Source organism: Nomascus leucogenys, chromosome 16, assembly GCF_006542625.1.
Source record: "Nomascus leucogenys isolate Asia chromosome 16, Asia_NLE_v1, whole genome shotgun sequence".
In the NCBI taxonomy this organism is placed as follows: domain Eukaryota; kingdom Metazoa; phylum Chordata; class Mammalia; order Primates; family Hylobatidae; genus Nomascus; species Nomascus leucogenys.
In genome coordinates, this window is record NC_044396.1 from 56,433,494 (window position 1) to 56,447,704 (window position 14,211).

Sequence of the window (14,211 nt, forward strand, 5' to 3'; positions counted from 1 at the left end):
TAGCTTTGTTTTTGGTCCCTGAGCAAGGAGGAAGTTAGTTTTAGGGAGGGACTATTATCATCCTTGCTTCAAGGTTAAATTCCTTCCATGAATAGCTTGGCCTATGCCCAGGAATGAGCAAAGCCAGCCAGCCAGCCTGCGAGGCTAGAAGCAAGATGGAGTCAGCCATGCCATATTTCTCTCACTGTCATAATCTTTGCAAAGGCAGTTTCACCAACTCCTGGGCTCAAGAGACCTTCCTGCCTCAGCCTCCTGAGTAGCTGGGACTACAGACATGTACCACTATTCTGGCTAATTTTTTAAATTTTTTAATGAGACAGGATCTTGCTATGTTGTCCAGGCTGGTCTCAAACTCTTGGCCTCAAGTGATCCTCCCACCTTGGCCGGCCAAAGTGCTGGGATTATAGGCCTAAGCCACAGCACCTGGTTTACTTTGCCTGTCTTAAATCTCCCGAGTCTCATGACAACCTTATGAGGTATTGCCATTTTACCAATAAGGATTCTGAAGCTCAGAAAGGTTAAGTAACGCATCCAAGTTCACACAACTGTAGGTAAGGACCCAGGCGTCTGAGTGCACACTCCTGCCTCATAGTCTCTGAGCACTTTCCATCATCACTGAATGGAAGGATGGGAATGGGATGGAGCTGGTGATTCTGATCCACAGACGCCCCCCACTGGGAGTGGTCATCTCTGGTTCTGTGTTAGCACTGGAGAGAGGGTTACTTGTTGGAGGGCAGGAGAAGGCATGAATGGAAAATGAAATGATTGATTCAATTTAGAAAAAAAATTATTGCTCCACCCCATGAGCAAGGTACAGTGTTTTAAAATTTCCCTTTTGAGAACAAAATGAATCTAATGGAAGAAAAAAAGAGAGGCAAAGGGAGCCCAATAATTTGGGTATAAACATTCCAGTGTAAATTATCTTTTCTTCTTCAAATACCACCTTTTCTCACCTTTGTGGGAAGACCCTATAATTTTAGATTTATCTCAACTATTGCTCCCAAGGCTGGCTGGGGTTGTCAGGCAGGACCATCTGTGCTGGAACGAAGTTTCCTGCAAAGACACGATTTTCACTTACTAAGAGCTATACATGACATCATGCACTTTCAACAGGAACTTCTTCACTTTTGCATGTCTCTTCTTTTCCTGCCTAAACAGATGCCTGCCTGTTATTCTACAAGAAAAACAATGGTGAGGCACGTTATTGGATAAGCTGTTTCATTTTCATGGGGCACAGCTGGAGAACCCATGTGTAGAGATTTGGCCAGAGTTGATTGCTGGCTTTGCCTGAGGACAGAACATCCAGATCAACGTTAAACATTTATTCAAAGCCAATGGGTCTAGTCTTTCCAACCCCTTCTTCATGATCTCTACTCAAAAGTTGTTAGAATGAATTCATTTAGCTTTTTTGGGGGTTTTCTTATGGATATTCGTTTTCTCTGACTGCCTGGATACACATGTACATCAAGCCTTTTGTCACCTAATTTAAGTCCAATTGATAGACATGTATAAGGCAGGTGCCCTGGAGATGAGGAAGGAGGAAGAGGTTGGGTATCACAGAGTAGAATGATAGTCCCTGAACTCTGGAGGCTTGCATTCAAATTAAGTACCTATCTCATGTTTAAATAGATCAATTCAAATAAATGCATACATAAAGTACCAGAGGGTCATCCCTGTTGGTGACACACTGTTAAATAATACTGACCTAGAGAATATTATTATTAATGTAATAGTATACAACACCATTTACTGAGCATATGGTATGTGCCTGGCAGTTGTAAGGTGGGCACTATCCCCATTTTGATGACAAAACAACAAACTCTGGGTGTTAGTCCCATTCTTGCGTTATGATAAAGGAATACCTGAGGCTGGGCAATTTATAATGGAAAGAGGTTTAATTGGCTTACGGTTCTGCAGGCTGTACAAGCACAGTGCCAGCATCTGCTTGGCTTCCAGTGGGACCTTAGGAAGCTTGCAATCATGGTAGAAGGTGAAGCAGGAGCAGGCAAACGGGGAGCAGTCACATGGAGAGAGAGGAAGCAAGAGAGGCAGTGGCGGAGGGGACTGCACACTTTTAAACCGATCTTACATGAACTCAGAGGGAGAACTCACTCATCACCAAGGGGATGGCTCTAAGCCATTCATGAGGGATCTGCCCCCATGATGCAATCACCTCCCACCAGGCCCCACCTCCAACACTGGGGATTAAATTTCAACCTGAGATTTGGAGTGAATAAACATTCAAGCTGTATCACTCTGTGAAGTGCTAAGGTCACAGAGCTGGTAATGGCCAAGTCGCAGGTCTGAATCTAGATCCTATATTCTGAGCCGTGAGGCTATGCTGCCTCCGATGAGGAAGCCAAGGCACAGATGGCAATGTGATACCATTCATGGGTGCAAAACTTGCTAATGAATTAAGCAAAATGGTATTGTAAAAAAGAGCTGAGTCTGAGGACCTGGGTTTGAGCCCTTTCTGCAGTTTTCTGCTTGTGACGTTAGGAAAATTGTGTAATAATTCTTTGCACCTCAGTTTCCTCATTTCTCCAATTTTCATATGACTAGCCAACTCTTACATATGTTGAATAGGAAAATGCATGTGCAAAGTCCTTACTAACTACTGTTAACAGTTTGGATAAGTATGTGCAAAGCAAACGTGGGTGAAACAAGGCCTATTTTAACTACTGGTAAATAAAGAAATAATGCATCTAGGAGGTATCTAAAATAGCATTAGCTTCAATCTTTGTATACTGCAAACAAAATCTGTGTCTGCTCCCTGGGCTGGTGGCTCCTTGGTCCTTCCATACCCCATTCTGGTGGCATGCAGAGTGAACTTATAAACTCCCAGTAGAAATCAATTCACAGAATCGCCAGGAGTGAAGATGCTATTTCTGGATATATGGGGCAAAAGCCTGTCTTCCCTAATATTTTATCCCTTAAATCACAGAGAAGAAAAACGGTGAGATTTACCTGACCCAGTAGAATTGAGGGAGTGTGTGTGTAAAGACTCACACAGAAATCGTAAAACGTTTTGCTTTCTTCCCCTCACCCACAAAGTTCCCCAGACCCCTTTAGGAAGATTCATAAAGCAAATCGATGGTGCTTCTGAGTGGGCGTGGCCCCTGGCAATCCCTGTCGTCATCAGCTTGCTTCCTGTGCCATCGCAGGCCCCAAGAGCAGGGCTGGCATGACTGCCTGTGTCATTCCTCTTTGCTTTACTTGTCTAGGGCTATGGCTGAGCCCCAGGTGCTGTGGTGCTGTCACATTTATCAACAGGGGCCCTGTCAAAGAATTCCAAAGAAATCTCCAAGTTGCCTTTCAAAAGTGATACCAAGCACCTCTGCCCCAAGCCATGTCTGGCACAGCCAAGCATCACCGATGAAGGTTCCGGTAGTAAGAACAGCAATGACCCATTGAGTTCTTCCTCTGTGCCTGACTCTGGGCTAGGGGCTTTTCCAGGGCTGTCTCCAGATCTCCCAGGTAGCCAGCAGGGAAGGCTCTACCTCATTGTGCAGGTAAACAAATTCAGGCTCACAGAGGGACTGGGCTGGCATTTGAACACAGGCAGACACTTCTGCCGAACTTCCTTCCAGTTCAGCAAGGTTAAGACTGGGATTGATTCGTACCTGAAGGTAGCATAGTACTGGAGGAGTTCACACCTCTCACATTAACAATTACTCAAACTTTCGCTAGATGTCTGACTCCGTGTTTTACAAGCAGTATTGCATTATTTTTCACAACAAGTAATGATACTGCACTTTAGAGAGTGAGGGTTCTGGGAACTTAAGTAACTTCCCCATGGGCCACAGCTATAAGGAGCTGAGCCAGGATTCAAACTCAGGCCCATCTGAGCTTGAGGTCCTTGCTCTGAACCACTGTCCTCTACTGGCTTTTTCTGTGGTTCTCCGACATGCATCTTAGGAACTCATCAAGCCAGGGCTACTCCACATGGCAGGCAGAGAGCAGGAAGACAGCCAGGAAAAGGGCAAGGGGCATGGAGAAGTCCTGCTTGGTTCTTTGGCCACCAGCTGTCCCTGTTAAGTCTGATTGGGATCCAGCTGTACGACATGTGCCAGGTATTGGCGTGGTGCTTTCACATTTATTAGATTGTTTCAGTCTCAGAACAAGCTTGTTGAGCAGCTCTTTACAAACGAGGACATTGAGACTTCATAGATTAGGTGACTTTCCAGGTCACATAGCTAGTAGCTAGTAGCAGAGCCTGGGTGGGAACTGTGGCTCTACACAGTATTTGAGAAGTGGCTCCTCTGGCAGACACTCTTTGTTGATTGTCTCAATGGATAATCCCGCTCCCTTATCCTGGGCATCTCTTTACAAAGGGCAATTGCTTCCTTTCTCAGTCCCTGGTCTGATCACATGACAGTTCTGACCAATGGAATGTCAGCGGAAGTCCATTAGGAGCTACTGGGAAGGCTGTTGCTTTTTCTGAGGAAAGGGATAGATGCCATTAACTCCACCTCTTCCCGCATTCTTCTTGGTTTAATGAGGTCACATTCCTTGAGTAGCACCAGCCATCTTGCAAACTTGTAAGAAAGGCCAAGAGCAGGTGGCCCTGACATCACTGAGCCACCAGATCTACACCATCAGCTGCCTAGCTGTAGGCTTCTTGGTATGTGCAACAAATACACCTCCTTTCTTTTTAAGCCCCTGAAAGTCAGGCTTTCTATAACTTGCAGCTAAGCATACTCTTGATGAATGCAAGTTCTTATGGGACAGAATAAAGCAGTAGCAAACCTTGTGATGCCCTGGTCAGGTCAGTTCTATTGATTAGTAAGCACCAGACATGAGGCTCTTGGATGTGATAATAAAACTCTTGGAATGATGAGAGTCATGTAAAATTGGTGTTTTATTTCTCCAAACTAAAATATTAGATCAATGGTCAGGCACAGAACACGAACTAAAGTTGATAGACTTTCAGAAGCAAACTTGTCAAGGGCTGTGGTCCTCTCTGAGACTCTTTTAGAGCCCACCAAACCCTGATGAAGATCTTTCTGAGAAGATCAGAAAGGAAAGCAGTCAAGGAAGACAGAAGTCAAAGTTGGAGACCCCGAGATATTTCCCAGGGAGTGCCAGAAACGTGGGGATGTTGCCTGACTCTCTCTTTGCTCCTCCACTCTTTCTCTCCATCCCTGGGTGCAAAATTGGCAATTTCATGCAGGGGCTAACAGTGTAGGCATCAGATTGTCTGAGTTCAAACCTCAGTTATGAATACAACCCAATTATGAGAGTTACTATCCATATAGCACTGGACAAGTTACTTAAACTCTCTAAGTCTGTCCTCCACCTATAAAACAGACTAATAATAATGCCTAATTCACAGGGTTTTCATGAGGCTTAAATTAGATAAGCCACACCATGTACTTAACTCAGGCCCTGGCTTATGATCATGGATGATGTTAGTTATCGTTAGGGTCTCCAGCAAGAGCAGGTGGCTATTTGTCCATGGTGCTATTATCACACAAGAAGGCCTTCTTGCCTCCAACTCTCCTGCTTTCTGCTTGAGTCTTGCTGTGCTGACCGTTATGTGCTCACACTGTTAACTCCCCTTGAGGTCAGAAAAGCCAGTGTTGGGGATGGTGGACAATCAGAGCCTTGGCCGCTTTCCAGCTGAAGGCCTTGGCCAGTGGCCTTGACTTTCCCAGCACTAACCTGTTTATACCCAACAAGGCAAACTACCACAGGGCAGGTCAAGACAAGAGCAAGGGGTGCCAGGAAAGAGCCAGCCCATGAAATAGAAACAGGGGTCGACCAGATACCTTCTGGGGGCCCCATTTTGTCTTATGGTTTGAGATTGGGATAAAATTGAATGTAATAAATTTAACTCTGAGTGAGACAACATGGGATTTTTTTTAATCCTCATTTAAGTATGGGCAGTTTTCCTATTAGTCAAGAGAACAAGCCATAAATCTTGCCATGGACACAAGTGCTGGGCACACAATGCACTGCTCTGCCTCCCCTGTTTCCAGAAAGGGTTGATGGATCCTTCCCCTCACATTTATTTCACCCATTAACACAGCACAGTAGAATTTCAACAAGACAGAAATAGAAGACAGAAAGGTTGGTCCTGTCAAAAGCTCTTAATATAATTATGAGTCCAACCTCTCCATGCACCCTCCCCAACCTCCAGGAATAATTAGACTGCAAGATGCTAGGAACCAAACTGAGGTCTGGGAGGAAAGAGACAGGCAGGCTGAGGACAGGCTGATTAGCGCAGTGGCTGCTGCTGTTCTGCAGGAGGAGGACGCTGAGATGCCGCAGCCCTGCGGGCTCCCTGGGAATTCTGCTGGTTCATAAAAGTCCCTGTTAGAGCTTGGCTCATCCCAGGCAGCAATTAGTGGCTCTAATAATTTCAGCTGATGCATTTGGGCTGCCTCCTCCCCCCACACTGAACACTTCATAGTGCACAGAGTCTTTGCTGCAGGTTAGTTCTATGAAATATGCCCTCATTGCACCTTTCCACCCACAGTGTCCACAGAAGGGGGCCGAGGACTCTAGGCTTCAGGCATGATGGGGGCCTCAGAGGCAGGCCCAGCCCAGAACATCCAGGGTACCAGCAGGAAAGCAGATTCCCTCTTCCCTTGGACATTTGCTTTATGTTTAGTGTTTAATTTTCTCTTTGAAAGGCAATCTACAGAATGAAGAAAAGCAGTCCCCAAAGTCCATTCTGAGCTGTCTCTTCTCCAACTTAATTTCCATTCTAACGTTTATATGGCTCCCACCCGCAGCTGGCACTTGTGATTCCATTTCTGCAGCTATTCTCCCCAGGGTATTCTGTCTTGTCAGGGGCTTTCACTGTATCATTTCAGGGTCTGGAGCAGAATTACAGAGCTTGGGTGTTGATGGGGGCAGCTCAGGAGTGGCCCAGCACCCTGGAAATGAGCTCCCCCAGCTTCATTCTCTCCAGCCCCAAAGACAGGCTGCCCTTTTGCTCTGCTGATTGTCACCTGGACTACAGAGCACCTATTCTAGACTAGTGGCGAAATGACAGCTCTCTGTGCTCTGTACACAGAACAGACTTGGGTCCCTGGAACCTGCTTCTTCATAATTCTGCACCTGGCTTCTGTCAACAGTGGTGCTGACTGTGTCTTTAAGAGGCACTTCAGTTTAGCCTTTTAAAATACTCTCTTAAGCCAAACCAGATTGCCTTGGGTTTGAATCTCAGAACTGCCACTTACCAGCTGTATGAATTTGAACAATTTCTCTAACTTCTCTGTGCCTCGGTTTTCTCACATATAAAATTGGGTATCAACACTATAGGGCCTTTGTTAGCATTAAACAAAGTAATAGATATAAATTTCCTGGAAGAGTGCCAGGCTGGATGTGGTGGCTCACGCCTGTTATCTCAGCACTTTGGGAGGCCAAGGTGGGAGGATTGCTTGAGCTCAGGAGTTTGATTCCAGCTTGGGCAACAAAGTGAGACCCTGTCTGTACAAAAAATACAAAAAATAGCCAGAACTAACCAGCCGTGGTGGCACGCACCTGTAGTCACTGCTACTCAGGAGGCTAAGGCAGGAGTATTGCTTGTGCCTAGGAGTTTGACACTGCAGTGAGCTATGATTGTGCCACTGTACTCCAGCCTGGGGTCACAGAATGAGACCTTGTCTCAAAAAAAAAAAGTCTCAGGCACACGTAGCATCAATAAGGATTGGATGTAATTATTATTACTATTAATAGACCCTCCGGGGAGGATGGAGCTGCAGTCCCCAGTATGTCCAGCAGGGTGCGCCCTGCAGTTCAGAGGCGCAGAGTGTTTGGGAGGTGGCCTCACTGTGGGCTCCCCTGCATGCCGACTGCCAGATACCCACTTAATGGATCCCATTGGACCAATGGGTGCTTCCATCCCTTCACAGGCTCCATCTTTATCTTTCTAAACCATCGTGCCTGAAGACTCCTGGAAGGAGACTTGTTTGTGAGGAAGGCAAGAGAACCGGAAGACAGGGAGGAAATCACCTGGATTCTGATTCCCAACCTCGGAAGGGCTCAGTCACTAGGCAAAACCCTCACTACTGGCAAGAGGCATAATGGGCATTTTCATCCACACAGACTGGCTCTGAGGGTGCCCCCACTCAGCATTATGAGCCCTTCGGGGAGTGGTCCTTTCGCCAGGGGGCTGCTCTGTGCCATCCCAGGCTTTGGAGCGGCGGCTGGTGTGGATGATTCCACCAACAAATCTCTGAAATCAGAAATGAGCCTGTTTCATAATCTCCAAAGGCTGGAGATGTTCCAGGCAGTGGAGAGAGAAGCTGGCCTACTTTAAAGAGCTTCAGAGAAGGAAATTCCCAACCCTCTGCAGACATGGGAAGAGCTGCCACCTTCAGGCCAAGTGTAGATGACAGGCCTCTTCCTAAAATGCTCAGCCACCTGTTCAACCCCTGTGGGACCCAACAGCTCACAAACCTGTCCCCTGCCTGCTGGCAGGGAATTCCTAGGCTCTAACCAGAGCCTGTGCCCTGCTCACCATCTATCTACGTGGCCTCGCTTCTGGGCAGGTGTGGATAAAGTTTCTCTGTGCCCCCACTAAATTAGGTCCCCAGGTAGGAGGACACGCAGCTGTCTCTGGCAGCCACTCTCCACATTTGCCTAACTTGCTTTGTGGCGCACTGCCAGCTGCCTATGTTAGCGGCTGCTCCACAGCGCAGAACGCAGATTAGAAGTCTGTGGACTCTGCAGGGGTCCAGGCTGTGCTGACCTGCAAGCTGGGTGGGGTAGGGTGAACTCCGGGAGTGTGGGTCTCCTGACAGCTGGGCTTGGGCCCTGGAGGTGGGCAGATCTCCACGTCTGCAACCTGCCACCCAACCCCTCCTTGGGCCTTCAATACCCTGGAGTCCCCATCAGAAAGGCCAGGCCTCTTGATTGCCTGTGATGATCTATTTAGGCTCTGTTTATATCACCTGTTTTAGGCTGACTTTCCCTGGATCAAGGGCCCACCAGTGTTGTTTCAAGTAGACAAGGCAGCCCTAGGTTGATTTGAGAAGCTGCTGGTCTTTGGTGTCAGTCACTCCCCAGCCACAATCTCCTCAGGGCCTAGTTTTCCAGCGGTCTGTCCCGCCAAGCTCAGCAAATGTCAAGGATGTAACCAGTTGGAGTGATGTGGGCCCTATAACACTTCCCCGCCCTTCCCCTGCTATGGCTCCTTAACTGCCCCTGTTAGAGATTCAACTCCCTGAGGCCCCTCAGGAAGAGTAGGGGTGAAGTGTTGACACAGCCCAGGCTTTGGGGCCAGATCTGGGCTCCAGAACATGGGCAATGTGTAGCCTTGTGCAAGAGGTGCCTCTACTCCTCAAGATGCCCACCTGCATGGTAGGGTGAGCAATGCCTCCTTTAAAAAAGCAAAAGATTTATACGATCTGAAGAGAAACCAGATTATGCAATGTCTAATTAATCACTGTATATGAAGGAGGGAGAATGCATAGAAACCTTCTGAGAAGTCATCCACTGTACACACTTGATGCTTGTTAGCCACTATGTAACTACGTGATAGGTTCTTCTTGCCTGCTGCACAAACAAAATCAATTCATGGAGACCGTGGCATTGCAGTAAAGAGTTTAACTGATGGGAGGCTGGCCACACCACGTGGGAGACAGAATTATTACTCAAATCAATTTCCTGTGAGCCTCAGAGGTTAAGGGTTTTCCAGAGATAGTTTGGTGGGCAGGGAGCTAGGCAATGGGTGCTGCTGATTGGTTGCAGATGCAATTATAGGGGTGTGGACAATGATCCTCAGGCACTGAGTCTGCTTCTGGGTGGGGGCCACCGGACTGGTTGGGTCACCAGTTAGGGCCATCCAGTTTTCAGAAATGCAAAAACCTGAAAAGGCATCTCAAAAAGCCTATCTTAGGTTCTATGATAGTGATGGATTCTGCAAGAGTAACTGGGGAGGTTGCAAATCCTATGACCTCCGGAATAATGACGGGTAATTATTTAGAGTTCAGGCGCTTCTCATCTCCTAACTCGGTGGCCTTTCATTAGTTTTACAAGGGCAGTTTAGTTTGGGGGGAAGGGCTATTATCATTTAAACTATAAATTAAATTTCTCCCAAAGTTAGTTTGGCCCATACCCAGGAATGTGCAAAGACAGCCCGCCTGTGAAGCTAGGAGCAAGATGGAGTCAGCCATGTCAGATTTCTCTTACTGTCATAATTTTGCAAAGGTGGTTTCAATTTGCTGAATTATTACACTAAGCCCATGACACCCCAGCTGTTTGGTGAGCATGGCTGCTGGCTGGATGTGAAGCCTTGCTGAAAGGAGGCTGGGTTAGTTTGGGCTGGGAGAAAGGGTAGGAATTTGCCTTGAACCCAGGCACTGCCTGAAAAAAAAAAAACAAAAAAACAGCAAAATCCAGAACTCCCTGAAGCAGAAGAGGGAGGCATTGAAGGGCATTTGGAATAGAAAGTAGGGAGGATGGTAAAGGAGCCACAAATGATTTGCCTGTGTTGTCATTTTGGCCAAAGATGGCTCATCCTTGGGCTGAATACAGGTTCTGAGGTTTTCTACCCACCCAGCCTCCCCAGCTCTGGCCCTGCCTCACAGCCCACTCATGTCACATAATCTTGTGGCCTTGCTCTTTGCAGAGGCAGCAGATCCCCTGGGATATCCCTGAGAATGCAAACACAGGTCCTTCTACATGTTGGGGCAAAGGTCGGGCAGACAGAGGGAGGTTTTTAAGGCATTCAGGAATATTTAAGTGGGGAGAATCCTGCGGAAGAGTGGGAGAGGACAAGAAGAACTTTCAGCTAACAAGGCTCCTAGGGCACCCTGGAATCAGCTGGTACAGCTTGACCTGCAGAAAAAAGGGAAGAAGAGGGACAGAGATGTGTGTGCCTGAAAGATCAGGCTGTTGGATGCATGGTGCCTCGCTCTTGGTTCTGGGAAGATTCTCGCTCTTGCTGGCTGGAAGAGAAGCTGGTCCGACAGAAGAGCCTACTTCACCAACTATGCCTCTGGCTGTGAGGACCATGCTGCCTCCCCCAGGGCTGCCTACAAAGGGACAGGGAACAAAATGCAGGAGCTGGGCAGGCCTGCAGGGCAGCTGGGCAAGGCTGTGGTGGAGGCAGAGCCAACTGTCTGCCTGGGCTCCTTCCTGTCTCGAGCCGGCCCCACAAGTGTCCAGCACCTCCTACCCCAGTTCTGCCCCAAGAGAGCATCACAAATAAAATTACAGAAGAGGCACGTTGGTGCATCTTCAATGCTACAGACATACATAAGGCAATTTCCCCGATATCTGAGCTCCCCAGCATGCCAATTGATTTAATTATTCATAACCACCATCAATAACTACTGATCGTCAAAGCAATGAATGAAGCTACTGGAGTTTTTGCTGAAGGAGGTGAACGGGCATGCACTGTCCCAGCCAATCTGTTCTGAGCTGTCAGGCGCCTCTTCCCCCATTAGTCCCCGAAGCACAAAGCCCTCTCATCAGTCATTTCTGGCCTTATCTTATCGATCCTTTTAATAGCAGGCAGTAACAATTTATTAGCAATTTTCCAGAATCCCTGCCTCTTGGCTAGATGTTTTTCCATCTTGAGAGCTGAAGTCATATTTCTTCTAAATCTGGCTCTCTTCAAGGTACTCAGGGAGGCCAGGCTGAGAGAGCTGTGATGCCTACAGAGAATGAACAATTAAATTAGGACAGTAATATTATTTTAATTTTTCCACTAATTTTTGTGGTTTCAAATGAACAACTGGGCACAGGGAAAGGGTGCGGGGGGAATGAGGGGACCCTACAAAAACCAGATGAAAAAACAAGTTTTATTTCAATCTTCTGTTGAAATCTTCCTTTCCATTTTTTGTTCCCCCTTATTGAATTTGATTTTTAAAAGTGAGGCCCCAGGAAGAAGGACCTAGGCTGCGGGTCAGGGGCTGGGTAGGGGCCGAAGCTCCTGGAAGCTCAGCGCCTGTTCCTGCTCTAAGCCCCTGCACCTGTGACTCAGGATTTTTGGTGCCTCAGTTTTACCCAGAAGAAAAAAAGAAAAAAAAAAAAAAGCCTAGGGAAAGAAGAAGCCACTTCCCTATTCCATGACCCATGAACTGATTCACGAGCCCTTCTCATCTCTAGAATGAGGAACTGCAAGGGTGACTGGAGCCGCCAACACCCGGCCGCCGCGCCCACCCCTGCCGCCCGACTGCTGGAAGGAAGAGGAGAAATCTGGCCGCGGGGGGCGCTAGGGAGCCCCCTCTGGCTTCCAGACTGCGGGCCCAGCCACAGCCGTGGAGACTGGGGCTGGGGCAGGGGCAGGCGCCTGGGGCTGCGCGACTGCAGCATTTATCCTGCTGATGGCCTAAGGAACATAGGCTATGAAGACAGCCCCACAGCAGCACGAACTCTCCAGGCTTCCGGGCCAGAGTCACAAAACCGCCGCGGTAACAGCTGCTTCCCCAGGGAGAGACTCGCGTGTCCTAAGGACACTTTCCTCGCCCCAGGAAGTTTTGTCGCCCCTACCCCTCTCTGCCCCAGCGTCCCTGGGGTCCTTGGATCATCTCCTCCCAAGACAGTAGGTCCAGGGCTGACACGTGGAACAGCCACTGTGTGCTGTGCCGGCCAGTTCACCGTTCTCCCCTTTAATCTGCGCAAAAATAATAAGTATTATTTAGCTCAGAACAAAAAACAGGCTTCGCAGAGAATAAATGACTTGTCCAAGACCACCTAGCTAGTGACTGGCTTCAAATGCAAGTCCATCTGCTTTATTATTTATTTTTCCAGTATTTATATTATAGTAAGCCATCGATGTCTATAGTTATATAAATATATACATATTTATTAATTAGTAAGAAATTAACATATACTTACAATTTATTAATATAATTTTGTAACTTTAATATAATTTTGTAGTTGATATGGTTTAACTCTGTGTCCCCAACCAAATCTCGTCGCAAATAGTAAGCCCCAGGTGTGGAGGGAGGGACCTGGTGGGAGGTGATTGGATCGTGGGTTGTTTTTCCTATGCTGTTCTCCTGATGGTGGGGAAGTTCTCACGAGACCTTGATGGCTTAAAAGTGGCAGTTTCCCCTGCTGTGTCTCTGTCCTGCCGCAGGTAAGATGTGCCTTGCTTTCCGTTTGCCTTCTGCCAGGATTCTAAGTTTCCTGAGCCTCCCCAGCAATGCAGAACTGTGAGCGAATTAAACCTCTCTTGTTTATAAATTACCCAGTCTCAAGTAGTTCTTTATAGCAGTGTGAAAACAGACTAATACAGTAGTTAATTTTAATTTTTATTATTGTTGCTGGAGTTTTTATGTTATTTATTTTTCAAATAGGCAATAATTCATGTGATTCAAAATTCAAAATATACCAAAAGGAATTCAATGAGAAGTCCCCTCCTCAACCTATGTCCTTCAGCTCCCCAGGTCCCTACTCAGAGGTAACCACAGTTAATTAGTTTCTTGGTTATCCTTTCAGAGATGGAAACAGAGAAAGATAAAAACAATATGCCTATATATTCTTTTTTACCTGTTTTATACAAATGCTGTGTACAATACACATCATTCTACTCCTTATTTTTCTTCCTCACTTAGTATTTTTTCACACTTAGTATTTTTTGGAGATCATTCCATTTCAGTATATAAAGAGCTGCCTAATTTCTATTTATGGCTCCATACTATGAAGATGTCATATTAAATTATGTTTCAATTTTGAGGTAAATACTTCCCCGACTCCCTTCCTGTCTTACACATTTATTGTAAAGGTTCCATCTTCTATCTAACTGAACTTTCCATTTTGAACCTTGATCCCCAGTACTCTGACCTGTTGGTTGGCAGAGTCTCTGCCCAGCTGCAGTCTGGGCCCTTCTACAAACTGGGGTCCTAACTTTCTGCAGTGACGCCTCCTCTACTGCGTGCCATGGAATTGGGTCCACCGCTCCTCTGTAGCTGTGATCAAGAAGCATTTCAGATGTTATCCCACCACGTGCAGAGCCCATGTTTTCAGGAGTCAAATGAGGTTAATGACCACATCTTATGAATTTAAGGAGAGGGCACTGGGAGAGGCTACAACTCTTGATGTCACTCTGACCCACACATTTAATAATTTTTAGTAATAGGGTTTATGGTATAATAAAATTGTAATGCTAGAAACGACTCACCTGGTTATACCCTGCAACACTGCAGTGGACAAATAGAAACACAGAGCAGTTAAGTGAGTTGCTTGAGGACGCACCACTCAATAGTGAGAGAAGGGTCTGTCATGACTAGAAAAATGATTATA